The sequence below is a fragment of the Leptosomus discolor genome, chromosome 27 (assembly GCF_034619465.1).
Source record: "Leptosomus discolor isolate bLepDis1 chromosome 27, bLepDis1.hap2, whole genome shotgun sequence".
Classification (NCBI taxonomy): domain Eukaryota; kingdom Metazoa; phylum Chordata; class Aves; order Leptosomiformes; family Leptosomidae; genus Leptosomus; species Leptosomus discolor.
This window is the reverse complement of record NC_141417.1, coordinates 3,315,507-3,342,223: the sequence shown is the minus strand read 5'-3', so window position 1 is coordinate 3,342,223 and position 26,717 is coordinate 3,315,507. Positions and strand designations below refer to the sequence as shown.

At 55.4% G+C, this 26,717-nt stretch overlaps 1 pseudogene; it reads right to left on the bottom strand.

Moving 5' to 3' along the window:
* The window catches only part of LOC147413517 (axonemal central pair apparatus protein HYDIN-like), a 115,702-nt pseudogene that overhangs the window by 24,774 nt on the left and 64,211 nt on the right, over positions 1-26,717 (bottom strand).

Genomic DNA, 26,717 nt, shown 5'->3' with positions numbered 1-26,717 from the left:
AGCTCGGCTTCCAACTCCTTGCTTCCAAGCACAGATCCAACAACTTTATTGCCGTGCTGAGCCTTCAGGAGCTGCCAACTGCTTGTTGACATCACTGTTGTTTCAAAGCCCCCAAATAAATCTGCACGGGAAGTTCCACACTTCAGAGGTGACAGATGCAGGGCTGGCTGTGCCCTGACAGTGCTTTACTCCTCGCAGCTTGCAGGACATGTGCTTTACGTATCCGTGCCACCCTTGCATGCCATCCCATCCCGTCCCATCCCAAGTGCTTTGGTTGCCCACCTGCCATAGCAATTTGTTTTGGAGGCATCCACTGACCTTGAGGAATGTCGATGCTCAGAGCAACATCATAAGCCTCCGCAACGATCTGGATATTTTCAGTCTGAACAACCCCCAGGACGTTTTCTGCATCTGAAACCTGGAGGCAGCAAGAAACAAAACGCTGCTTAGACCATTCTCCTAAATGCTTTTGGTAGACCACATACAAGTCCTTGTCTCTGCTGGCTGCTTCCACCGCGGCCTCCCCCGCTTCACAAGCATTTGCGGACTCCCAGGCTTTCCTAACCTGTTCATCTCGCGGGCTGACCCAGCGCGATTCTGCTGCAGTAAGAAACACTGTCAGCCCAACTCCACACTCCTACAGTGGGGAACCTGCTGCCAAAGCACCCTGGGAGGCACAGCGATGTCAAAACGACCACAAGTAGGTGAGGTGTCCCAGAGCAGGTGGCATTGACAACCACCCCTCTCCCCTTAATCACCCAGCATCCTCACTGAAAGGCAGCCCTAAACCACAGCGAACCAAACCCCAGAGTGAGAGTTTGCTGCTCTGTGTTATGAGCCCCAGATGGACGCCAGGATGGGTGCAGGGAGCACGCCCAAGTCTGGACAACCAATTCAACCACGCACAGCAGCAAGGTGCTTGTAGTACGGGCTCGGGACGCAGCCTCATAACGCAGGGTAAGCCCTGCAGAGGCTGCACCTGGTCATCTGGGGCGACGTGGATGCTCAGGGATGCGCTGTGTGTTCTGGCGAACCCAGAGGCAGCAGCAGCTGGGGGCAGAGCACCCTGGTGGCCATCAGGTACGTCTCCTCCTGACTCCACAGCATACTTGCCCCATGAAGCTCAGCTACAGGAGCGCCTTAGTCATCACTGAGTTTCCAAAACTTCAACCTTCAGTGAGGCCCCTGCTGCTACAGGCGTGGCCCCCTGGCCACGCGGGTTGAAAGGAATGTCGTCAAGGCTCATCCTTTTGCCCTCTTTGCAGGGTAACCTTCAAGCACAGACTCCATCCCTAAGAGCACAGGGCTGGTCACTGCCCTGCTCTGCCAGGGAGGGCACAGTCCCCCTCACCTCTAGTTGGATCATCTTCTTCATGCTGAAAGTCTTCGTGGCCTTGACACACAAATACACCACAAACTCTGTGCAGGGACCAACAGTGCCCTTGTCTTGTGACACAGAGAAGTCCTCGCCAAGGTTTTGCAGCCCACTGAGCCGCCAGGCCATGGGCAGTGGGGTGCTGTTTCTCAGGACCAGGGTCTTGATCTCGCGCCTGCAGAGACACAAAGACAGGCAGCACCAGTTGTGTGGCGGTCATGCTAGCCTTGCAACCGAATGCAACTTGGAGCAGCCCGATCCACGCATCTGAAACTGTAGTTAATGTTTTGTCTTTGCCACAAGCCTGAGGAGTGAGGTCCTTGGGGGAGAGCTTGGTGTTAGAAGTGTATCCAACAGACGGGAGATAAGGAGGAGCAACCGGATTGCTCTCTGAGCCAGCAGACAAGATGCAAATGCATCGGGATGCTCATCACACAGGATTGCTGGGGGGCTATGGAGCTGGTGGCTGTCAAGGGATATCCAAGCCAGCAAGGAATGGTGAGCAAGAGACTGGGAACCACTGGGAGAAAGAGAGATGCTAGCCCAACCTCCAACCTGAGTAGCCGCTGAGGAGGAGCTTGCCGACAGCTCTTGTCCCCAGCAGAGGGACCACGGGATGACTGACCTGTGCAGAAGCACCTTGTTGAAATGCACCTCCTTGGGGCTGACCCCCAGCTCCACCTGCACCCCCTGGCAGCACAGGCGGAAGACCACTGGCTCGGGGTTCTCCTGAATGCAGCAGATGAGGTTGTCTTCCACGAGGCCGGCCGAAGTGGGGTACGCCCAAACGCTCAGCTCCTAGCCCCGTCCCCGCAAAACAAAAACCACAAGAGCATCCAGTGAGCAGGGAGAACGGCTCCTGGGCACTTCTGCTGGTGCCTGCCCTACCGGCCCGTCTCCTACCTGCTGCTCGTTAGGTTTCAGCCTCATGCTGGGGGGGTCTAAAAGGAACGTGCCCGCTTTGCGATCCTGCTCAAAGAAGAAATGCACTGCTGCTTCGAAGGGGCTGACGTTGAGGATGGTCAGCTTCTCGCACTTGCTGGGAGAGGGCGGCGCCTTGTACCTGTCCACAAAAGGGGAAAAGGCTGCAGAGGAGACCGTTGCCTTTATCACACATCGAGGAAAGCACCGTGTCCAGGCAGTGGGAGGCTGTGCTGGAAGACCACGGTCCAACAGGTAGGCTAAGAAAAAGGATCCCTTTCAGGGGCACATTCCATGGTACGTGTCTTCATCCCTGCGTCACTTTGATGTCTGCCCCTATACTTGGTGCCTCCATCCCAGGAGCGTGACAACACACAGGCCCCTTAAAGAGTGTTTGACAAAATATGAATTCAAAGGCGCCTGGAAAAATAAAAGTACACCAGGCACACGGCTTCCTCCCCCTTCTTTGTTGGGTTTCCTTCTCTGCAGGGTATAAAGAAATGCTTTTGAAAAGAGGTTTTAAAAACAGCTAAGCTTCTCTCTTTCAAAAAAGTCATGAGACTACCTCCTATTTCGTGGATTAGCTCAAAGTCTGAGGGAAGGAAATAGAAGGGATTCATTCCCAAGAGGAATGCTAAATTTAACAAATGTCCCTTCTCTCGGGTGTGGAACACAATTCGGAGTTAAAGCATTAAAAAACCAAACAGAAACCCTAGACCATTCATCACCCTGGCTAAAGATCCTCTTTTGGTTTTTAAACTGTTTTGATTTAATCTCCTTGGATTGTCAAAATGCCACTAGCTCTCCAGAGCTCCCAAGAAGACAAGAACTTCCTTTCTAATATTAAAAAAAAAACAAAAAGTGATGCTAAAACCAGAAATATGCCAGCAGCACCTATGACAATTTTTTTAGACAGGTTTCATCCAGCAGCAAGGATCAGAAAAATGTAATTCCCATTTTTATTCCTCTGCAGGTTTCCTCCTTCCCCACACACATATTGGCAGGTCAAATCAGGAAGTCTTACTAATATTACAGATTAATGAGCGGCTTACAAAGCCATCAGCAGAATAATTCAGTCTACCTCTAGAGCTCAAGGCACTTTAAAGCAGCACCACAAAGTTCATTTCACAGGTGGTGAAGCTGAGATGTGGTGGGGTAGGACACAAGTTGCCCCAAGTCACCTTCAGGCTGCAAGCAGCATGTGGCTGTGGCCACCGAGGCACCCACCAAGCAGCAAGATCAGCTCCATCTCTCCCCGGGTCCTCCAAGACTCATGTGCCTGCTCTCTGCCTCAAGTTCACACATCCGTGGTCCTTCAGCCCCATGTATCTCCCAGGTCTCTGCCTGGGCCCCTGCCCTGAATTGTGCCACCAGGGCAGCGTGTCCCCAAGCGTGTCCATGAAGGCACAAGGCTCTGGAGAGCCCGTCCCAACATTGGGATGTGTTGCCCTCACTCTGGGCAGGCAGTGCCTCAGCATGCTCACTCGGTGCAGGAAGCACGTACCGGTCTTTTGACTTCCCACACAGCAGTGGTCCAAAGTGGAAGACACCCGTGTTCATGACATACTGCTTGAAGATGATGTCATCATCTGCCTTGCTCTTCCTCCAGCAAGGAAACACCAGCCTGGGCAGAGAAAATGAAGAATGAGGAGTCGTGAGATGCTCCAAGCAGAACACCTGGTCAGAAAGCCATAACCCTTATTGGTGGCTGAGGACCAGTCCTGGTTCCCAGCTCCAAGCACGGGAAGAGATGCTGGGCGGCTCAGGCAGCGCGCTCTGCCCAAGCCAGGAGGTCGCTGGGGCACAAGGGGCAGCCCTGGCTCTGAGTTCAGCGGGGAGCAGTGGGGGAGGCTCCCGCAGGCCAGCCTTACCGCGGGTCCTGGCTGATGGTGGGATACAGGCAGGTGCCCCTGCAGTGCAGCTGGTACAGGCGCCTTGTCCCCAAGATCTCAAAATGCAGGGTCTGATCAAACTGGCCCGTCACTGCGGAGCTGAAGTGGACCGTCAGTTCCACCTCGCCACGGGCAGGCACTATCCACCGGCAGCTGCTCAGCCTGACAATTAAAAAGGAGGCTTCAGATATTGCTAACGAGCAAACGAGCAAGGAGGAGGGTCAGGGACTGGCCATCCCATGGAGGGACCGGCAGAGGGTCCCTGCAGAGCTGGGGACACTGGACCTTATTTGGCAAGACGGCCGTAAAGCAGAGGGATGACCTCCTCCCTCACAGCTCACCTGACGGACCTCCCCAGGGATGGGACCATGTCCACACTGCTTTGGTGCACCGCAGGGGAAGGTGGGGGTGCTCCTGTGTCTAGCCCCTGCAGATCTCTCCTGCCCTGGCCAGAGCTCTGCTTCTCCCTCGCAGCCTTCCGGCTGCCCGCGGCTTTCTGCTTCCTCCGTTGGCCCCTGGTTGGGGTGACCTGCTCCTCCGGCATCTTTGCACCGAGGGAGAGAGAAAAGGGAGAGAGGTCAGACCTGCCCCGAGACATCCCCACTCTGGAAAGAAAGCTGCAGCTCGGTTCAACAGGAGAGACTAAACAACCCACCACATCTGCCCACGGACTTGGTCTTCCTTATCGGACTTTGTTTTGCCCACGACACCTCTCCCTGCCCAGGACCCCTCCCCACCCAGCGTGCTCTCCTCAAGGGAAGGTGAGGGGTTTAGGTGGGGTTTTTTCCTCTCATTTTACAGAACTGCCCTGTCTCTTTTGGACAGACACAAGGGTTGCCTGCAGACATGGGGCCCCATCATGCCTTCACTGCCCTTCCACAGCGATCCTTTGCCAGCCCACCTGCCCCCCATCCAGCCTGGCCCCCACCCTGGCACCTTCACTGTGGGCACAGCGGGAGCATCCACGAGGCTTTCTGGATCCTTCCTTTCTTCTTCCGCAGGGGCACCTCCGGGCACAACAAAGATGAAGTGCTTGAGGGCTTCTCCGGCTGCAGGGGCCATCCGCTTCTCCGGGTAGTGGATCACAGAGTAAAAAGTGGTAGGTGGAATGGGAGGCCCTGAGGGACCCAGTCCCAGGTCATCCAGGATCTAAAAGCATAAGAGAAAAAAACCCTTTTTATACTTCCATCACCTTCATCCTCACACTTCCTTAAAGACACTAAACTTTTGGCCATGTTTTTTTTTTTTTTATTTCTATGGAGCACAGCGCTTTTTTTTTCAACCCAGGGGGGTGGGCAGGCTCCAGAGCAGTGCCAGGACCTACAGAGAGAAATCTCTCCTCTGAGTGACTCAGCTGAAGGAAACCGTGACCATGAGCTGCCCTGGGACCATTTTTAATGAGTTACAGACCGGGAAACTCTCTGAACAGACAAGGTGCTTGAATAGAGAGCACTCCCTCTTTCCACCTATCTGAGGGACGGTGAGAACCTCCCCAGCCACGTGACTGCTGTGGAGCTGTCGTAGAACATCACCAGTGGCCTGGACAAGGCTCTGTGCCATTGTCACCTGGTGGGACACAATGCACCAGGGCCCAGACCACGGCAGGCTCAGCATCTGAGCCTCACGGGGCTTTACCTGCTCTGCTGCCGGCAGCTTGCCGCTCTCCAAGATCATCTTAGTGACATCTGCTGAGCTCAGCACCTGGATGTCCAAGCAGGGCACTCCAACATCCTGGTCTCTGTCTGACCCTTCTGCACCTTCCTCTTCCAGCGGAGATAACTTGGTGTCCTCAAGAGCCTTGAGTTTCTCCAGCCGCTCCTTCTCCAGGAGCGCTTTCTCCAGCCGTTCTTTCTTGCTGTTCTTCCGGCTCCTGTGGCTGGATAAACGCTGGCGCTGGTCTTCTGCTTGGTGCTGCACTTCCTCTCGATTCAGAGGGGACAGCAGGGTACCCTGAGCCCTGTCCCAGGATGACAAAATGTGCGCGACATCCTTCTGCGATGCCTCGTAGATCTCAAACCTCAGGGTCAAGTTCTTCTCGCTGTCACTCTGGGCCTCATCTTTGGTTTCCCCCTGTTCTGGCTCTGAGGGTTGCACAACCACTGCTGGGCAGGCATCCGTCAGGGGAACTTTGTCACCTGCAGAGTTTGCGTCCTCCTTTATAGATCCCTTCTTGTCTACCCCCTTGGTGGCATCCAGCCGGTTGCTGGTGGATGCACTGGTGTTGCTGGCCAATGTCTTCATATTCTGGGCAGGAGGAGCAGGAAAACAGCAGTGAGCATTTCAAAGCACTGACACAAATCACAGAATCACAGAGTGGAAGGGGTTGAAAGGGGCCTCTGGAGATCATCTAGCCCAACCCCCTGCTAAAGCAGAGTCACCCAGAGCAGGTTGCACAGGACCGTGTCCAGGCGGGTTTTGAGTGTCTCCAGAGAAGGAGACTCCACAACCCCCCAGGGCAGCCTGTTCCAGTGCTCTGCCACCCTCAGAGGGAAAAAGTTTTTCCTCACGTTCAAGTGGAACTTTCAGTGCTCTAGTTTGTGCCTGTTGCCCCTTGTCCTGTCACTGGGCACCACTGAGCAGAGCCTGGCCCCATCCTCTTGACACCCGCCCTTCAGATATTGATAAGCGTTGATAAGGTCCCCTCTTAGTCTTCTCCAGGCTAAAGAGTCCCAGGTCTCTCAGCCCCCTAAGCATCTTAGCAGCCCTCCGCTGGACTCTCTCCAGTAGTTCCTCTTGAACTGGGAGCCCCAGAACTCGACACAGCACTCCAGATGTGGCCTCACCAGGGCAGAGTAGAGGGGGAAGAGAACCTCCCTCGACCTGCTGGCCACACGCCTCCTAATGCACGCACAAGGGCACATGGCTGGCTCATGGCCAACTTCTTGTCTACAACTCCCAGGGCTTCTCCACAGAGCTGCTCTCCAGCCGGTCACCCCACAGCCTGTACTGGTGCAGGGGGTTATTCCTCCCCAAGTGCAGAACCCTACACTTGCCCTTGTTGAACCTCCCGAGGCTCCTCTCTGCCCAGCTCTCCAGCCTGTCCAGGTCTCGCTGAATGGCAGCACGGCCTTCAGGCGGGTCAGCCACTCCTCCCAGTTTGTATTGTCAGCAAACTGGCTGAGGGTGCACTGCGTCCCTCCAGCCAGGGCGTTGATGAGTATGTTGAATAAGACTGGACCCAGTACTGACCCCTGGGGAACACCATGGGGTAGCTGCAGTAGGACAGTGATGATCTTTGCAATAGCACCCCAAGCCTCATCCATGGTCTGTGCTAGGTTCTCTACAAATCCCAATTCAGAACGCAGCTGGTACTCAGTTTAGCTCAACGGAAACCAAACTCTCCAGCATCAGGCTGATGAGGAGTCCTGCAAACCAGCTGAGAAACAGAACAACTCCCCAACCCAAATACGGAACTTAAGGCGCATCCCTATTCCTGTGCAGTCCCTCTGGGCTCGTTTCTGGTGGGCTGAGCATCCCTGACACTTTGGGAAGTCTGGCTGCTAACAAACACCTAAGGCCTGGTGGGATCTCCTGCCAGACATGGAGGAAAAGAGACCACATCCCAGACTGATCATGTCTCAGAGGTGTAAGTCACATGCAGAGCGGGCAGAAATGCTGGACTAAAACTATCTAGGGCTTCACAGTGAATGGATGGAGTTGCGTGAAGCCATGACTCAAAGGCAGCACGATCCTAGAAGAGCAGCTCTACCAACAAACCCATGGGAAAACACCCTGGGTGAAGCAGCAGCATGATCAAGCATCAGCTGTTGTTGCCCAGTACAGCCCCACGTGTTCCTCAGGGCTACATACTCGTCCCCAGCACTGCGTGTGGCTGCTGGCTTCCCGGGGATGGCACAGCTCAGCTGGAAGGTCCCCAGGGCTTTTACTCATCTATAAACACAACCACCTACCTGCCTGACTCCAGGCTGGCTTTTCCTTCTTGAAGCATTATCTTGGTCTTTTCCAAGCTCTTTCTTCTCCTGCCTAGACGACTTCTTCAGCTCTTCTGCCTCCTTCAAGCGTTGTAGCTCCCGCTGGTGCTTTTCCTCAATCTCCCGAGCCAGCTGCTCCAGCTCCCTTCATGCCGACAAACAGAAAACAACCTTGAGAGTCACCTCCAGAAATCTGGGCTCGCTGTAAGCCCAGCTGGTTCTGCACTTCATCCATCGACCCCGAGGGCACACAGAACCATTAGATCATCTCCACGGACTTCCCTCAACCTGGGGAGGCTGGGAACATCCAAAATGAGGAAAGGTGGGAGGGGACCTCCAGGGCCAGCCGAATCTAGGCTTTGCTGTCCTAAGGTCCAAATTGTGCTGCTTCTCAAGAAGGTCCGCCTGGACACCTGCGGCACACTGCTGAAGGCTGATCCACCGTCGCTCCGCACTGATGCCTGAAGCCCTCTCCATTTCCCAGTGTAAACCAGCTCACAAATCACTTGCACTTACTTATTCCTGCACCAGCACTTACTTGGCTGATCCAGCCCTTCTTCCCGGGCATAGCCCGCTCCTTAGTGAGAGTAACCACATCCATTGGAAAGCAAAGGCTGCACTAACTCCCCTCCTCTGGTCTGAACCACCAGATTTGCTGCTGCAACCCAGCCATGACCTGTACTGCCTGTCCTGGAAATCATCATCTGAAGCAGCCCTAGTGATACCCTCCCAGGGAAACAAACTTCAGCTGGGGCTGCAAGAAGTGCTGAAATGCTTGCTTTAAGCAAGTCCCTCCCCGAGTTTTAGGCGGGGATTAATACAGGCTTACCCTTACCCTCCCCATCCTCCTGAACATGGCTGCTTTGCTAGATCAGAGCTTCTCCCAGGCTCATCTGCTGCTGGAGCTTTTATGGCTGGTATCACTCAGTAAGGAAAATCCTGGGAGACCAGCACTGCAAGGGCTTCATCTATGGCAGGACTGGTATCTGAACCAAGCCAGCACAGCTACGCCTCACACCAACCCACACCACAACCCCTCTGGTTTGGTGACGGGGGGATGAAGATGATGAGAATCAACACAGAGACACTTCTAAGTGCAGCGGCAAGTCGAGCACGGAGACGAGCTCCTTGCATGCAGCGTCTAAGTTGCAGGGCTCACCACTAAAGTGGAGAGAAGATGTTCTCATCTCACCAGAGGAAGGTCTTTCCTCTGTTGGGAACCAGGGAGGTGGAACTGGCCATCTTTGTGCTGCCTGGAACGGACACTTTTGGCCTTTGTTCTGTCACCCCTCTGAGCTCCACCAAGGTCTCTGGAGCAGGGAAACCCTGCAGGGACACTATCCTGGGGAGTCATCCATGGAAGGCTTACAGACCTCTTCTTCCTCTCACGCTGGACTTGTCGGATATTGTTATTAAACTCAGTTTTCTGCTCCTCAGTGAGGGCATTGTACTCTTCCTCATCCATCTCCCAGAGACGTGCTTTCTCCCTCCTGGCAGCTTCTTCCCGCTCCCGTCCTTCAGCACAGAACAGAGGAGAAACCATTAGCGACTGCAAGTGAAGCCTGCTGTTCCAGGTGAGCTGCAAGGAGTCACAACTCTCTCCTGACCCAGCCTATCACCCTACAGGGGATACTGGGGAGCGCATACCCCGCTCCAAAATCCAGATAATCCCCCAAACTGTCGCTGCTCAGCGAGTTCCCGGGCCTTACCTGGCTCACGTGCACCAGCGCTGTGGACAGCTGGCCAGTGGCCACTTGCTGAGCCACAACAGCTTGCACTTGTGCCCAAGCTTTAACGTTAGAGACTAAGGCAAGGCTTATAGCCTCAGCTCTGCTGTATTTTAAGCAGCTGGGAGCTGAGTGCTGGCTATACCGAGGCAGAAGGAGGAAGGTTTAATAAAAACATTTCTTACAAGCCCTACTGGAAACTCAGATACACACAGATAAGGTTGAGGGCTTGAGAGGAGAAGATTTGAGAGGTACAGAGGCGAACAGTCTCACCTTCCTGCTCTTTTGCAGCTGTCTCCCTGGCTTTCAGAGAAGCATAATCCTGGAAGAGGTTCACAAAATAGATATATGGCCGATTTCTGACAGCTTTGAGCAGGCAGAGGAGAGCAGAAGCCATGCTGCGGGCAAAGAGGGTCTCCAGGCCATCAAACACCACGCCCTGGTAGCAGTCACTCAGCTGTGAATCAAGTCGAAAAGGAGAGAAAGTCAGCTATCGCAGGCACTGGGCTCTCAGCGAGTCAGTAAACCCCAAGGTCAAAGGACACCAGCCGTCATTGTTCCAAGTGCCTCAGCTCAGACAAGCTCTGATCCTTCCCCGTGCTCTGCCAACTTAGGGATCTGCAGCTTCACCCAAGGATCCCTGCACACAGCCTGGGACCCCTCCAACAGCAGCTACAGACCTCCTCCTCTCCGAATTGTTCCTCACTGCCTGTCTCTCTGTAGCAGGAACGTAGCCTTTGCCCCCACCCCACGTACCTGCAGCCTTTCAGAGAGGATGGCCACCAGCAGGTCCTCAGGCAGCACGCAGCTCATAAAGCCCATCTCTCCTGTGCTGCCAGTGATGCTCAGCTGTCGCTGCGCAGGAACACGGGGAAGGGGACAGCCGAGGTGAGAACTGGACGAGCCCTGCAATGTTGAACACCACAAGAAAAATAAACCACTTTGGAAACCCCTGAACAATTCCAACCACTGGGCTTGCACCTGGGGTTTCTCTCTAGTGGGAGACAAGAACAAAACTGCAGGCCAACAGCTCTAGGGGACAACCCCGGAGGGTACATCCCTTGGCCAGCAGACACCCAAGCTTGCAAGCCCCCGCCACAGCACCCTGCAGCTCTGCCCACTGCCTGCGGCCACGTTAGCCAGCGCTGCACTTTGCCAACAAGCCGTTAAGACCCAGTAGAGTTCTTCTGCCAGAACACGGGGTTTTGTTGCCACCCTAAGCCATACCCAGCCCGCCCGGCTGTCTCTCTGCTTCTATACGCCCACACCGGGCTCTGTAAGCAGCCCCTTCACTTCCCACAGGCAACAGAAAAGTCCCGGGCATTAACCAGCGTGGATCATGCTTCACCTGGGAGCCCGCTGGGTCCGTTGGATGCTGCTTCTGCGATGAGGATGCGTGGCCATGCGGCTTCCTCCTGCCTGTGGCAGCGTTCGCCCAGCCTCGGGAACGGACGGACTGCAGGCTGACTGTGTCCCCAGAGCTGGGCCGGCTCAGGTCCCAGCTGCGCCTGGCCTCCGCTCTGAACTGCGGGCCGAGGGACACCTCTGCATTTTGACCTGCGGAGAGGACAGACGGCTCAGCGGGGAGCGAGCAGGCACCTTCCACCCCAATGGCACAGCCCTGCGCCCCGGCAGGGACACAGCACTCATCCCCAAGCCTGCCGGCCACTAGCAGCACTGCCCTCCAGAAGCAGCTCCCTCTTTGCTTCTCTTATTAGCATGATCAAGCACAGCATCTGAGACTGGATTTTAAAACCTGGGAGTTTTTCATGCACAGCCCTGTGTCCCCGCTAAGAAATGCACACGCAGGTGACACTGCACAGTCGCTCCCCTATGGATCAAATCAAGGATTCCTCCTCCAGCACCATCGTTTCCATACCTTGCACCCATCCTGCATTCTCACATGGAGACTGTAACACGCAGCCCTGCCCCAGCTGCAGCACCCATCTCCACTGGAGCTAAATCCTCCGCACGGCATAATCCCACCCAGGACCTACACCCTTCTTCCTTCCACCAGCTGCCAACCCAACCAGGTTCAAAGCTGAGCAACACAAAACTTCCCCCACCAAAGCCAGGGTCTGGCCTCACCCTGCAGAGCTCTGGGCACCAACCACTCAATAAAGTTTCCTAAAAGTCTCCGGTCTCACATGGAGAGCAGCACCACATGCATGAGCTGCATGACCTGAGAGCATGTACAGGAAAATCTCTGGAGAAAAGAGCTCCTCTGCAGTGTGTGTCTCATCTGAAACTCCTCTGGGAGGTTATTCTTCCCTTCCTCTCGTGTTTGTGAAGTCACACTCAAAGTCAGTCGTCTGGTGCTTAATGAGCCACTTCAGAGGGCTTCTTCCCTTGCTAAAGCGGGCAGCAGTTCTGCCTGATGGCCATGAGAAGCAAGCTGGATTGAGCTTTGAGGAAGTATTAAAATCTCTGAGAAAGATACAGGTGTGCTTCACTGCGCCTAGAAAAAGGAACATGGGCCAAGAAGCCCAGGGGCAGTAACAGTGCCCCTGTCTGAGCCCTTAAAAGAGATTCTTTTTAATAACCAGAGATGCTTTGTGAAACGGCTTTGCATTTCTACATGCTGCACTCACGTTCCCTAAGACACCCAAGGGCTGTCCAACTTCCTTCCCTGGAGCAAGCACAAGCGGATGGTCATGGCAGGTTCTGAGGAGCTGTTCTGCACCCGGCATTTCTCCTTACCGGCATCCTCTGTCTCCCGGCGGGCCTGCTCGATGGCAGCCCTGACGCACAGCTCCCGGGCACGGAGCCCTGCCGAGCTGCTCCTGTCTGAGATGGCTTCCGTCACCACGGCATCGATGGACAAGCAGGCAGCGCCGTAGTGTTTGGAGAGGGCGACTGCTGCTGACGTCTTGCCTTGAGAGAGAGGAAGACTGGTTGGTGACACTTGCATGTGAGGCATTTTCAGGGACAGGCTCTGGAAAGCTCCCAAACAGCATTTCAAATCTCAAGGATGGTCAGAAAGCAAGTGTCCCTTCAGGGATAACCATGAAGGAGGCAGCTTGAACATGGTTAGAAGTGTTGTCCTCTAGAGCCAGGTGCATCATCTCCACCTCATGCTCAGCCAAGGACTTTGCCCCTCGCGGTGACCTCAACCCTGGGCCCAGGATGACGTTTCGAGCCCTGTCCCACCACCATTCGGACCGCTCGTTAGCCTGTGCTGGTTGGTGTTGCCTCAGGCAACATCAAGGCGCGGTTTGGGGGTCAGTACGGGCTAAGGGCTGCTCCCACGAGGCAACACGGTCACTAGGCAGCGTGGTCTCAAGCAACAGGGACACGGGCACCCTGTCTGGGGGAACGAGGGCCTGGCTGTACAGACACAAGATGAGCCACATCACTTGCACCAGCTAGGCGAAGGCCTCGGGCAGTTTCATGTGCCAGCAGAACTGGGGCTTACCTTGCTCCACTTTGGCTGGTCAACCAAGCCCCATGGTCCACCAGGACATCTCTCTCCTGCTTCCCCCCTCCTTGCAGCCAAGGGCTGCGGCTCACGTACCTGTCAGGGGTGCCCCATGGACGATGATGACAATCCCTCTGCGGTTTCGGGCTGCGCGCCCTTCTGCAGAGGTATCGATGCCGAGGTGGCGGGCGATGGCCCTACAGACAGGGCTGTCATCCAGTTCTCCCGTGGCCTCCTTGCTGCTGGCGGTGCTTTGCTGACGCTCTGCTGTGCAGAACCGGGTAGAAAAGTCAGCCTCCTGTCTGCCTGTGACCCTGACCATCCTCCCCATCCCCTCAGATCCTGGGAGAGGAGACTCTGATGAAACCAACGTCACACCCAAGATCTCACCATGCCCTTCCTCTAGGCTTGTGCAGGCCAAGGTCTGCCCTAGACACTGGTGAAGGTGCCTGTTCACAGTATAGTAAATGGGACGGCAGAAAGAGGAAAGAACGAGCATCCAGCAATACCTAAAAGGACTGGGCCACATCTCCTTCCATGAACTGGCAACATGGTCCTCATGGGAGTTTGGTCCCGGGTCCTGCTGAGTGCGGGCAGGGGGACAGGGAGAACTGGACATTTCACACAGTTCCAAGGGAGAGGCTTCATCTGGGGATCGAGCAGTTATCCAGAAGCTGGGTGCTTTAGGAATATTACACCAGGAGATGTGGCTGGGCTCTGAATTCACCGTAACAGCATTTACAAAGAGCTCCCACCATCGCCCTTAGGAGGTCACAGAAAGCCACCTCAGCTTGCAATGTCCCGCAGGACAGAGTGTGCTGCCCTGCCTAGGAAAGGGAACAGCATCATCCTGATCCCAGCAGCTCCTGGGGGCAAAGGGGCTCATTTAGCAAAGCTGGGCAAAACCTCCCTGGCCTCTCACTTGTCCCTGCCCCAGACTCTTCTCAGGATCCTACAGCCTTCATATAGAAGAGTGGGTTCAGGGCCTACAGGAGCGAAGACCGCACCAGGCTGCAGTAAAGTGATGGAGGTGACACTGAAGGTCCCCACTGAGGCCCTTTTGCCGCAACAGATAGAAAGGAGGTGAAGAGCTTAGGGTTATTACCTGTCCCACGTCTTTTCTCAACATCTTCCTCCTCCTCTTCCCCACACTCAGATTTAGAATCCACCTTGTTTGACTGGCTTTCACCAAAAAGGGAGGAGGGAACGACTGAGCTATGGGATGAGATGGTGTGAACGATCTCAGCAGGCTGCTTTCCTCCTTGATCTGATGGAGGCTGGACATCTTCAGAGTTTGCTGAAGAGGAAGGACACGGAGAGGGAAGAAGAGGGTGAACATGGCCACGCAATCTGCTCTTTGCTATTTGCCACTTTGCATGGCCACACAGCAAAAGACTGAAAATTTCCCAAGGAGGGAGACTCCCGAGGCACTGAGAAGCCTGTCCAGGCTGTCTCTGCCCTCATGGGAATGTCGAGCTTGTGCTTTTGTTGCTGGGAAGGAGCAAATATAAAATAGCTAGAGACATTAGACCTGGTCCTACTGGCTGAAGAACTCATCCAGTCCTACCCTTTGTGGCTGAGGGACACAAGGGGACATAGTGGCTATTCCTCCAGTCCGTGGCCGGCAGGTATGAACTTGCTTTGGCTGCACTCAGGGCTGGTAGAGGATGCGTGTTAGGAGCCACAGACTTTCACCCGGGAATTCCTCTACCAAGCTGGGGAACGGGCGGCTGCTAAAAGCATGGGCTTCCCATGGAGAACGAGGCCATGGAGAGCTCAGGGTATGTGGGCCGGACTCCCTGCTGTGCCCACACTCAGGACAGCCAACGCCAAACCCTCACCATTGTCCTGGTCTGCTGGTTCCCCGGTCTTGGACTTGGCCTGCTCATCCTGCAGCCTCTTCTGGTGCTGATAGTACTCCAGCACCTCCGGGGGCAGCTTCTCACCCGGGGCGCGCAGAGGCAGCAACAAGGTATTGTGGCAATCGTAGTCCTTCAGCAGCCGCAGGATCTGTGCGCGTGGGGAAGAGGAACCACAGACGAGATGCATTTCTGGACCTTCATCCCACGAACAGACTCACACACCAACCTATCTTCTCCCTCGTTCCTTCCTCCCAACAACACGGACTACCCAAGCCCCTTCACAGCCTGCAGGCACAGCTGCCTAACCCCGAAATGCCACCAGGCTTTGCCCCGGGGACTGCCTGCATCTCCCTGGCGCGAGCCTGGGAATGCTGGAGTGCTGTGAAGCTACGGGAGCATGCACAGGGGGACCAGGCCTTCCCGCTCACCTGCTCCTCAGCAAGGTACTGCTGATCGTACTCCAGTGAGTAAAACTCGATGGGGAACTCGCACGGGTTCTTCACCACCACTGTCCCCTCTGCCCCACGGCTGTATGGCAGCAACGGTCCCAGCTCCAGCACTGCGGGGCTGAACTCCAGCTGGGGCTCCAGCCCCTGCCCTGAGACCTGCAGGTGGAGGTGCTGGCTGCTCTGGCAAATGTTAATCTTCAATTTGCTTCTGTAGGACTTCTGGAAAGAGAGCAGCACAGAAAGCTCCTTCATGAAGTCCCAGGTGACGGGGCCTCAAATTCAAGCCTTGCACCACGGTCAGGGTGTTACCAGTACCTCTAAGGTGAAGGGAAAACAGATCTTGACTTATAGCAGGGGCTACAGCATCTGCATGCTGGCTCGGAGTAACTGGGATGTATCCTGGTGGGAAGTGTAACTGGATATTTGGGGATCAGATGGATCTAAAATGGACTATCAGATGTTTTCACCTCGCACAAGGGGGTGCAATGCTCACGAGAGCTCATGCTATGCTGCCCAGACAGAGTCCTGGCACTGCTGTGTCAGGCAAACAGCAGCTACACAAGAGAGGCAGATGAGCTCTCACTGGCTAGAAATAAGGGTCGTCTTCTCTGCTCAGTGTTCGGCTCTGGTCAAAGCCAGAGACAAGACGGTTGCATTGCTACTAGCCATCCAAACATCCCTGGGACTATTCCCAGGCATGGAAGCACTTGTGTCCACACTGTTACACCCTGCCAGTTTCCAAGTCACAGTGGCCACGTGCAAACTGCCTTCGGGAACGCTCCGGCTCTGATGCCGCCTCCCGAACTGCCTGGGAATGTGCAGGCAGGCTGGGCCAGAGCCACAGGGGCTGCTGGCAGCACACTGCTACAGGGGACTGTCCTGCTGTGCCCAGGAAGGTGTCTGCTGGCTGTTTTGTCTGCTGGTACCAGCAGCAGGATTAGCCTAGAGTGGCTCTCCCAGGGTTATGCCCTGCAAACGTGCCAGCTGCTCTGCACCAGGGTGCTGCACCCTGCAAATATGCCCACGCAAGGGGGAAGACGAGGGAAAACAGGCGGCTCTCCCCCCACGCACCCAGAGGCAGCCCCACCACACTGCCCTGATGCTCTCGGTGCAAGCTCCCCGTGGGGATTTCAAAGCGCTTCTCAGAAGAGTGCACTGCAGGGGAAACTGAGGCACAGTGGGCACGGCGCTTGCAGAAAGCTCCACGGGGAGGCAGAGCTCATCTGCTCCCTGCGCTGGGCTCTTGTTACCACACTGCCCTGCCAGACCCGCCAATCTCACCTCTTCCATAGGTGAAAACCTCACTCGCACGTTGCATCGCTGCCCTGGAGCGAGGGTTCCAGCCGAGGGCAGCGCCCTGAAGACACAGGGCTTGGCCTTCAACTGCTGGAGCAGCTTCCGACGCGTGCTCGCTGGCAAGTGTTTGTTCACCTGAGCACAAAACACAGTTGTGTGAGGTCTCCTTGGTCTGTGAGGACAGACCCTTGGCTCCCACAGCGCTCTGAGATCCTGTCACGGTGCTGAGAGCACCCACATCCAAACCAGCCATGGCCACCACTGGCCTAGAACTGGAGGGAAAACATGCAGGCAGGGCAGGCAGAGGGGGAGGCACCGTCCTCGGAGGAGGAGGACTGGGTGAAGACGGCAGAGCGGTGAAGCACCAGCTAGTGAACAGGTGCCTTCCTCTGTGTCCTCAAAAGCCTCCTCAAACGAGGTGTAGCCCGAGTGCTCAGGCAGCCACAGGGGCAGAGAGGCAAAGAAAACCCAACCAAGAAGTTCGGTGTTACGTGCTGTCTGTGCTTTACCTTCTGAAGAGGCTCATTCACGGTGATGAACCATTTACAGGGGACCTGGAGCGCATTGTGGAGCTGGACGGTTTCTTCCTGACACTGCCCACACTGGACAGCGGAGAACTCCAGTCTGTCCCTGGAGAGGCAGAGGGACGGCGCAGCCACGGTGGCACGGAGGCGGACGTGAAATGTGGGGCCTCCTGCTACCTAGTGAAGGACGGAACATCCAGCTCAGAGCCCAGCTGACATCTGCTGCTCTCCCAGACCTCCTGCTGCCTCGAAAGGTGGTGCAGGCAGGGGGAGGTGAGGAAGCATTGATGGGTACCTTGATGGGCAGGAGCACAGCCACCTCTCCCAGCGGCAGGTTGGCGCTCTGTGGATCAAAGCGCACTTGGAACGTTTCCGTCTCGCAACAGGGCAGGTGCTTCACACGGTCCAGCTCCACGCTGAAACCTTGAACAGATGGAGATAAAGCAGCTGAGATACACGAGCAACACAAGATGTGTCACAAGCACGTTAAGGCCATCTGAGTGTCTGGCCAGCAGCTCTGTGAAGGACCCTTTGCATCTCTGGAGACGCCTGCCACTCTTTTTCCCTTGTCACTGCACAAGGACAAAGGGTTTTCACAGCCAGAATCCAAGACCCACGCGGTAAAAAGGAAAAGTATCAGCTGAGAAGCTCCAGCAATTCCTTCATCAGGCATCCCAGGGGAGGATGCACAGACCTCTCCAAAGGAGAATTCCCAACCGAGATTCCTCCACGCTGTGGTGCTCCCTGGAAAACAGCTTAGAGGAGACACCTGACCACCCTTCAGACACAGCGAGTCACCGTTTGATGGTACTGCAGCCTTACCTCAAGGCCTGTTTCAGAAGCCTGTTTCGATACAACAGAGGACCTCACAGGCTGAACAGAAGTGCTGCGACATTACGAACTCTAAACAAAGCACTTCCAGACCACAGAGGGTCCATCACAAGCCCACAGAGTGCACAAAGAAACTCAGACAATGCTCATGGTAGCCAAGAGCAGAAGATACTGAGAGGTGACCAAGGTGACCAGCCCATCCAGCCCCTGCAATGAAGTGTTTGGGCAGCCACAGGCAGGCCAGGTCTCTGAGCTCTGCTGGCCAGGAGAACTCAGGCTCTAAAGCACCAGGCAGAGGGTCCCAAGAAGGAAAAAACCTACACAAACAGGCACTTAAAACCCGCCCCATGTCCAGTGGCTGAAGGTAATCTGTCAGAGACAGCTCCTTAAGTGCACACGAAGTCTCTCCAGCCCTGGTTACCTGTGTCACGCAGGACCTGTCCATCAGCACGGAAGGACACAGGGAACCGCCCGGTGTTGGTGATCTTCACCATGTGCGTGTGGACGCTACCGAGAATGACGTAGCCAAAGTCCAGGATGTACTCGGGCAGCTCAGCTCTGAAAGGAGGAATAAGGACAGCCCTTAAACCACAGCCTGGCTACATTTCCAAGGAAGATGCAAATAAAGTGAATATTTTTGTATTCCCTGTTGTAAAAACTCAACTCAAGCCCGTGAAACCCAAGGCCTGACCACCTGGTAATAAGGCTTTGGTGAGTCACAGGGAATGTAGGTCCCAGGTTTCATCAGCTACCAATGGGACCTTAAAACAAAATTGGTTTAAAATGGACACTGGTCACAACTCCTCTGCTATGAAAAGCCATTGTAGAGAAGTCCACTGGTCTCAATGAAACTGCTAAGCCTGGTGCACAGCCCAAGCCTGAAATTACTTCAGGACCTTGTAACAAGATTTGCCTGCACAGGAAATCTTCACGGCTCTGCAGCCACATCTGCCCCCAGAGCAGCACCCGTAAATCAACGCCTGCAAGATTCACAGGAAGGGCCTTTTCCAGAGCAATCCCACTCAGGAAAGCACATAAATGATCTGTTTTGCAGACCAGCTTCTTCCTGAACTGGAGCCTACCGTGCCCGTGCCTCACCAGGAAGGGCCAAGTTACCTAGGTAAGCCCTGAAGTCCCACCAGCACCCAAGCCACCTGATTTAGGGGTTGTCAAGGGCTTGTCAACCCACGTGATTCCCTGCTCTTTTTGCTTAGTGTGGTCTGTTAGTTGGAACAAAGACACCAGCTTTGAGTTGCCTCTTCCAGAGCTGCTCAGCAGGGATGGCATCTGGGCTGTCAGGAAGGGCTTGATGGTCTGCACTGGGCCCCCTCAGCTCTAAGAACAGAACCCAGCATCTGTGGGGAGTTGAGCACCTCCAAAGATCAGGGTGGCACCGTGGAAGTGAGGACACTCAGCTGCTCACCCCCCAAATGTCAAAGCCATCAGGATGAGACCCTTTCTGAAGTCCCCAGCTATTGCCAGCTCTGCAGACACAAAGAGCTCTCAGGAGCAGGGGTGCACTGCTGGGTGTTACCCTCGGGGCACCTGGAGATAGGGTACAGGAGTCCCTGCTAACCTGAGAAGCCTCCGGTGAGCATGCTGGTCAAAGGCAGCGGCTGCCAGGGGACCAGAGGCAAGAGCTTTCTGCTGCTCCAGGGCGTGTTTCTCTATCAGCATCTGCTCCAACTCCATCTGCAGGCAAGTGTCCAACTGAGGAAAGGCAAGACAGTGGGTGGTTAGCAAAGGTCCCTACCAAGGCACAGGCTTGTCTCTGAAAGGGGACCCACCCTGGTCTTGTCAAGAGGGGTGATGGGGTCCTCGGTCTCATTGCTCAGTGTCTGTGACACCTCCCGCTCTCTTAGCCAGGGTCTCACCTCAAGGGAAACCAACTCCAGCATCTTTGCCTGCCCACTCCCTGTTAGAAAGGCTGACCTGGCCAGACAGACAGACAGCCAAGCCAGGAAACTTCCAGAGCTCCAAGTATTTGCCTGCCCTCAGCTGCCGCCAAAGCCGCTGGGACAAAAGCTCTCTTGAAAAGGGAATAGCGATAAAGCTGGTGCACCTTGGGGATGAGCACTGACAGCACAGTCCCAGCCAGTCAGGCTGCTGCTATTAAGCTCTGTAAACCTGGCAGGGTTTGGGTGGTGAGCAACCAACACCCCAGTGACGACCTACATGCCCATCACAAAGAACCAGAAATGCGATCACTTGAGCATGGTCTTCAGGATCTCCCTGGGGTAGTCAGGAAGCTCGGGCATCTGCAGGAGGAACAACCACCAGAGGTGGGCAGCCCCTGGGGCAATGCTGAGCTGATGCATGATCATGGCCAGGTGTGGGCAGGGAGGTCCCACGTGCCAGCAGGGCACCAGGAAGCCTGAGCAGGGTGCAAGGGGTCCAGATGTCACAGGGACAGGGTGGCATGGGCCAAACGGGGCAGCAGCCATTCTCACCACGGTGCCAGAGTCGTCCATGGGTGGCTCCGCAGCCACAGCCGCCTCCAGAACAGCTGCTTCATCTCTCTGTCTGTCTGTTTCCATCTTTTCTGTCACCTGCTTGAGGACCTTCTCATAGTTCTCATTTCCTGAAGGAAGAAAACATCCACAAATAGTAGCGTGGGCACAGCACCATTCCCAGTGAAGCTGGGAAGCCCCACTTCCCCCGACGCTGGCCTCTCCCAGAAACACACTCTTTGAGCACTGTGTGGAAAGCGGATGCTGCTTTCCCTCTATGAATCCTGATGTTCCCTCCCACCCATCTTCCTCTCCACAGGAGCATCTCATCCCCTGCAATGTGATGCAACTGCAACTCTGCCCAAATCCCTGCCAGCCTGTATTACAGCTTTCCCGAGCACTTCTGTCTAGCCATCATCTCTCCAGGCCTCCGACAGGTACGCTGGCAAGCTCTGCACGATGGTTCCCGGGGCAAAGCCCACAGGGGCTTCTAGAAACTCAGGAAGCAACCAGAGGGTTGAGTGTTGGTCTGACAGCCCTGAAACCTCCAGCCTTGGTGGAGGTGGGTGTGAGCTGCCCTGTGGGTGTACGACACGGGGGACAAGCCAGGGGACCTTCCTGGGGAGCAGACAGGCAGTGCTCACCTTTGATGTTCCTGGGCAGGTCCAAGCAGATCCTGGGAAAGCTCCCCTCTCCTTTCAGGGAAATTTCTTCTGGCTCCAGGTGACCCACTCTGATCTGGAAAGTCCTGCAGAAGACTCCAGGCACTCCCGGCAGGTAACAGACTTTCAGCACTTGCTCCTTGCCAGGTTCAATGTAACCCTGCAGAGCGCGGGAGAAGAGAGAGGGAATGCACCAGAGGGTTTGGGGAGGGATGGTTCAGACAATAGGCCTGGTGCGAGGAGAAGACGGGTGCCCATATACAAGAAAATGTCAGACAACATCACTTTCCAGCTTTCTGGTACCCAAAAGCTGAAGTCTCCTACACCAGGATGCAGGATGTCCTGCAGAGGGCTTGTAGGGAGGCATTCCCACACGGCAGACCAACAGACTGCCCGTGGCTCAGCACGAGCACAGCTCTTCTCTGACGGTGTTTACCTCTGCTAGCAAGAGCCAGACCGAGTAAATAAAAGCTCTTGTACCAGCCGCTATGGAAGGCGAGTGCAGTGCCCACACTCTCAGCAGGGCTGGCAGCTCCTGTCACAGCACACCAGTGGCTCCCAGGCAGGCATTGAGGCGCCTGGCCCCTTAGGAATGATCCCAACCAAACATCTCCTGCCTGGGCGGTTACACCAAGGGTGCACAAGCCTTTCCAGACTCATGCTGACCTGAAAACAGACATCCCTGGAAACACAGGAGCAGAGACTAGGACGAGACCTAGGGAAGAAGGTGTTGCCGGGAAGGGCACCTCCTCTCCGGGCTTCCAGAAGGTCTGTCCAAGCCCCGGGCTGGGCTCACACCAGCCAGGTGGAGAGCAAATGCGAGCAGACAGCAACACGGCTCTGGGTGACAGGACACAGCTGCAGCTTTCCCCGGCTCGCCCCCTGCATGTGGGGCTGGACCCTTGGCTCCCCACTCCCCTGCTGCAGGGACAAGCTGCTGAGTGGGACAGATCCTGCCACTCGGTTCCCTGGGCCCTTGCTCCAGCGCACAACACAGTGCAGCGAGAGCGAGCCCCGCCGAGCTGCCAGCACCGATGGTGCTGTTACACCGCTGACTGCGCGGGTCCAGGCAGAGCTGTGTCTGTAGGAGCTCGCGGGAAGAGGGTGTCCGTGTGTCCTCCCTTGTAGGGGCCGGCGTGAGGAGGTGTGAAAGCCATTTGGCTTCCTCTTCCCATTGCAACAGAGGGACATAGATAGGATGGCTGCTCCAGCTCAGACATCCACGCCGGACTGAAGCTGGGGTGGCGGGATGCTGCAAACTCCTCCCCTCACTGGCCCCCTGCCCCACAAAGCTGCCGCAGAACAGCAAAGCTGGAGGAGGGAGGGAGCGGTACCGGGGCGGTTCGGATTTCTGGCAAAGGAGCTTCATGCCCGAGCAAGAAAGCGTTTAGGTCTCGCCTGGCGATTGCTGGCAGAGGGCAGGCAGCGTTGGTTACAGGCAGGAGCAAATCCCGTCCGATCACACAGCCCGGGTGAGGTGACCCTCAGCAGGGCCCGAACCTTCCGGCTCCGGTGCCAGCACCAGCAGAGCGCTCAGCAGCTGGGGCCCAGGGAGCCACCAGAGCAGTCGAGCCTCCCGCTGGCAGTTGCTGTGTGACGGCAGGGCCACCCGCCAGCAGAGGCCATTAAGGGAGCCTATTAGGACTGCGCCCGCTTGGCCTGCTCTGCCCCCAGCAGCAACTGCTTACAGCCCTGCCTCTCTCCCGGCTGCTTTTGTGGGGTTTGGTTTGCTTTGGTTTTTTCCCTTTTGTTTTCTCCCTTCTTTTCCCCTACAACCCTCTCCTGGGCAGCCTGACACAGGGCCAGAGTTAATCACTTGTGCCACCTCCGTACTCACCGCGCCGGGCACGACCAGGGGCACGCCGGGCAGAGGGCTGTCTGCAGTGGCTGCGCTGGGGTTTGGCACCACGTAGGCGAATCCCACCTTCCCGCTGTTCTGCAGGGTGACCTCCGCTTCGGTGACTTTGTTAAACATCTAAAGAGAGGACAGAGGAGTGGGAGGCTGAAGACACAGCCTGATACTGGCAATCTCCTGCTTTCATTGGGGTGAGAGTGAATGAACACCACACAGGAGAGAAGCAGAGGCAGAGCAGGTTCGGGCACTTGACTCTCCCTGGTTGACGTGGGGAACCCACAGTCACAGGGGGCCTCTCAGCCCTACACAGGAACAAACACTTCTGGCAGCATGCAGAGGGGCAATGCCAACCCCATGAAGATCAGTAATAAAGAACCAAAGAGGATACAAGTTCTCTGCTCTGTAAGGTGTCATCTAACGCCCACCTGAACCAAAGGAGATGGCATCAAGACACTGCAGAAGAAAAGGCACTCGCAGACAAGTGTTTGTGGAGCTTGCAGCGACAGCAAAAGGGGAGACAGTGCAACACACATATGGGCCAAGAGCTGGAAACATCTGGGGGGTTTTCACTGAAGAGAAGTGGGGACTGTTTTGGGACACGCTCTCCAGCTACTGTGACTGGGAAGCCCAAGCTAACTTCCTCCCTGGTTCATTCTGTTGATTGATCAAAAGCATTGGAAGAAAGCATCTCCTGGGACCTCAGGCTTTAGGAGTGGATCAGCAGATGAATGTCTCTGGGCATGCCCCTCTGGAGATCATCCCTGGGATCCTGCCTGCCCCATGAGGCAGCACTACTTACCTTGAAGAGGAGCAATTCCCAGCTTTGGGGAGGCTGGTGATGGCCATCAAAAACCAGCTTGGAGGAAGGACGTACCACTCAAAGGTTCTACTTCCAAGCCATAGAGCCAAAAAAGGAGCTGGGAAGGGGAAGTGAGCCCTAGGCCTAGGTGGGCAGCAACCTGCCGGGGATGGTTTCAAGACAAGGACCTTGGCCAAGAGAAGCGCGCAGTACCTGCAGCCCGCAGTTGATCTCTGTGGTGTCTAGGAGGTAGTTGATGACCGAGGCCTCCCCACTCAGCGCAACCTCGTAGGTCGGGCCTCCCTCCACCCTGCACAGCGCCATGACACGGGCAACGATGTTTGCGTGGCCGAAGAAGGTGAATGTGACCCGCTGGCTCTCGCCTGGCTGCAGCACGCCGTACAGCGGCAGGATGTCGAACACCTGGAGGGAGGGGAGGAGAGATCGAGATGTCAAGCATGGAAATTGATGTGGAAGAGCAGCCACAGCTTGGAGCAAATACAGACATGGCTGGAGGGGCCTCTTCCTCAACACAGGCAAAATCATCCGAACCTCATCCTGCATCCGTTCCGCTTACCAGTGGAGGGACCATGGGAAAAATCTTCTCCCAGACTCCCTAATTAATACACTACATTAAAGTAATTTGGGACGTCTCCTGGCAGCAAGAAATTCTCTCCACTGCAGAACCTGCCTTTAGAACCACCTTGTACTGCCTCTACAAAACCATGAGATTCGGAGGTGAGAGCCCCTGGGGCCGGGGGCAGGACTGCAGCCCACCTCATCTGACTCCTGATGCTTTTCACTCTCTCCCAGTTGCACGCTGCTCTCTCTCAAGATGCTACAGCAAAGCTACTGCAGAAATTTCCCGTCAACCACTTGATTAGTCTCAAGATGAACAACGCCCTCCGTAGCTGCTGCGCAGGTGACACCCTCGGTCAGCCCCACGACGTGTCCCGCGTGGCCTCTCCAACGACCAGTTGCTTCAGCGGTGCTGTGCAAGGTGCTTGGAGGGCTGTGAGGCTGCTCCGTGAGCGGTGCTGAGGGCCACCAGTGGGAGTCGGGGCTATAGAACTGCTTGCCACACTGGCAACACAGAAGCAAGACAGATTCCCACTTACCTCCTCCATTCCCAAGGGGAGGGGCTCTGCCTCCATGAACGGCATCACTTTCTTGATCTCCACCAGGCTCGGAGGCTCTGCACCACCTGATGGCAGCATCTGGAAAACAAGCACCATGGGCTGTAGCAAGCAGCTGGCTGGTCTGGGTGAGACCACTCTGCTGCAGGCTCCACCACCTCATCAAGCCAAGAGCAGCTGAGACAGGACCTAGGTGCAAATCAAGTACGGGTATGTCCATGCCATCAGTTGGGTATGGGTCCAAGTCCACCCAAGAGCAGCTGAGACAGGACCTAGGTGCAAATCAAGTACGGGTATGTCCATGCCATCAGTTGGGTATGGGTCCAAGTCCACCCAAGAGCAGCTGAGACAGGACCTAGGTGCAAATCAAGTACGGGTATGTCCATGCCATCAGTTGGGTATGGGACCAAGTCCGCCCACAGATGACACATGGGCTCCATCTGCGCTTCCTACACACAAGCTGCACGAGGAAGCTGGAGGCACCCAGCACTCAGTCCTGGCAGAGACCTCAAGGCCATTTTGCACCCTCATGCCAGCCCAGCTTTGGTCACTCCTGCCCAAGAAACACACTGAGAACCCCCCACGGGGACAGGTCAGGTTCTCCATGACAAACACAGGAACACAGCTGCAAGGGAGAAGTATCAAAACCAGGAAAATAAGGACTTGCAAAGTGCTTGGCACAACCATCCAATTTCAGATGGCGCTTAGATTTCATCTCGTGCAGCCATCCGTGCTGGAGGGCTGAGGATCTCCCCTGGGTCATTCTTCTCAAACGACACCTTCCTGAAGAAGGCAGCCGAGATGTTCTTCTGTGTTGCAGCAGCTGAGAGCTGGTGTCTAACCTCAGAGATGTCATTTTTCAAAAGGACCCTTGTTCCTGGGCTTCTGACCCCTATTTCTAAACGAGGGCTTTGTGAGGGCTCTTGAAGTTGAAGAATACCTGCTTCTTCAGAAGCGTGAAGAAGTGTTTTGTGCTGAGGCCTTAAAAATCAGCAGAATCTGCAAGAACATTTATGGGACACCCTTAGACCTAACCAGAGGCTACATCTCCCCAGCAGATAAAGCGCTGGGGAGGGCTGAGTCTTCTCATGTTTCAATGCTCTTTCCGTCGTCTCCACATTTTCCAACCCAGCAAAGCTTTGCCAAGCGCATATTCCCAAAGATCCTACCCCACATCTTTCCTAGGCCTATGGTCTCCCACCACCCCAGAGGTGTTGTGTGGATATTGCCTTGATCCAGTGACACAGGCAGAAGATGAAGCTGCAATCCAGATGTATCCCTTGAAGGAATTCTGGATCCCACTTAGCCATATCCACTTGAATTTCCCTGGTTTATTTGTGCACATATGGCAACAAGACAGGAAATCAAGATGATTTCATACTTCTATCTGAAAACATTCAGCCACACTATTCCTGATGCCTACAGGGTATCATTTCTCCTATTTCAGAAAAAACGTGCAGAGTTGTAACGTTAAAATGACTGATATTTGGATGTAAGAAGGTACAACCCCTCTCCTTGAACTTAGTGCCAACACTTGCACTTTCAGAACCTCCTGTGCTTTCTCACATCCTTTTTTATTGCCCCAGGA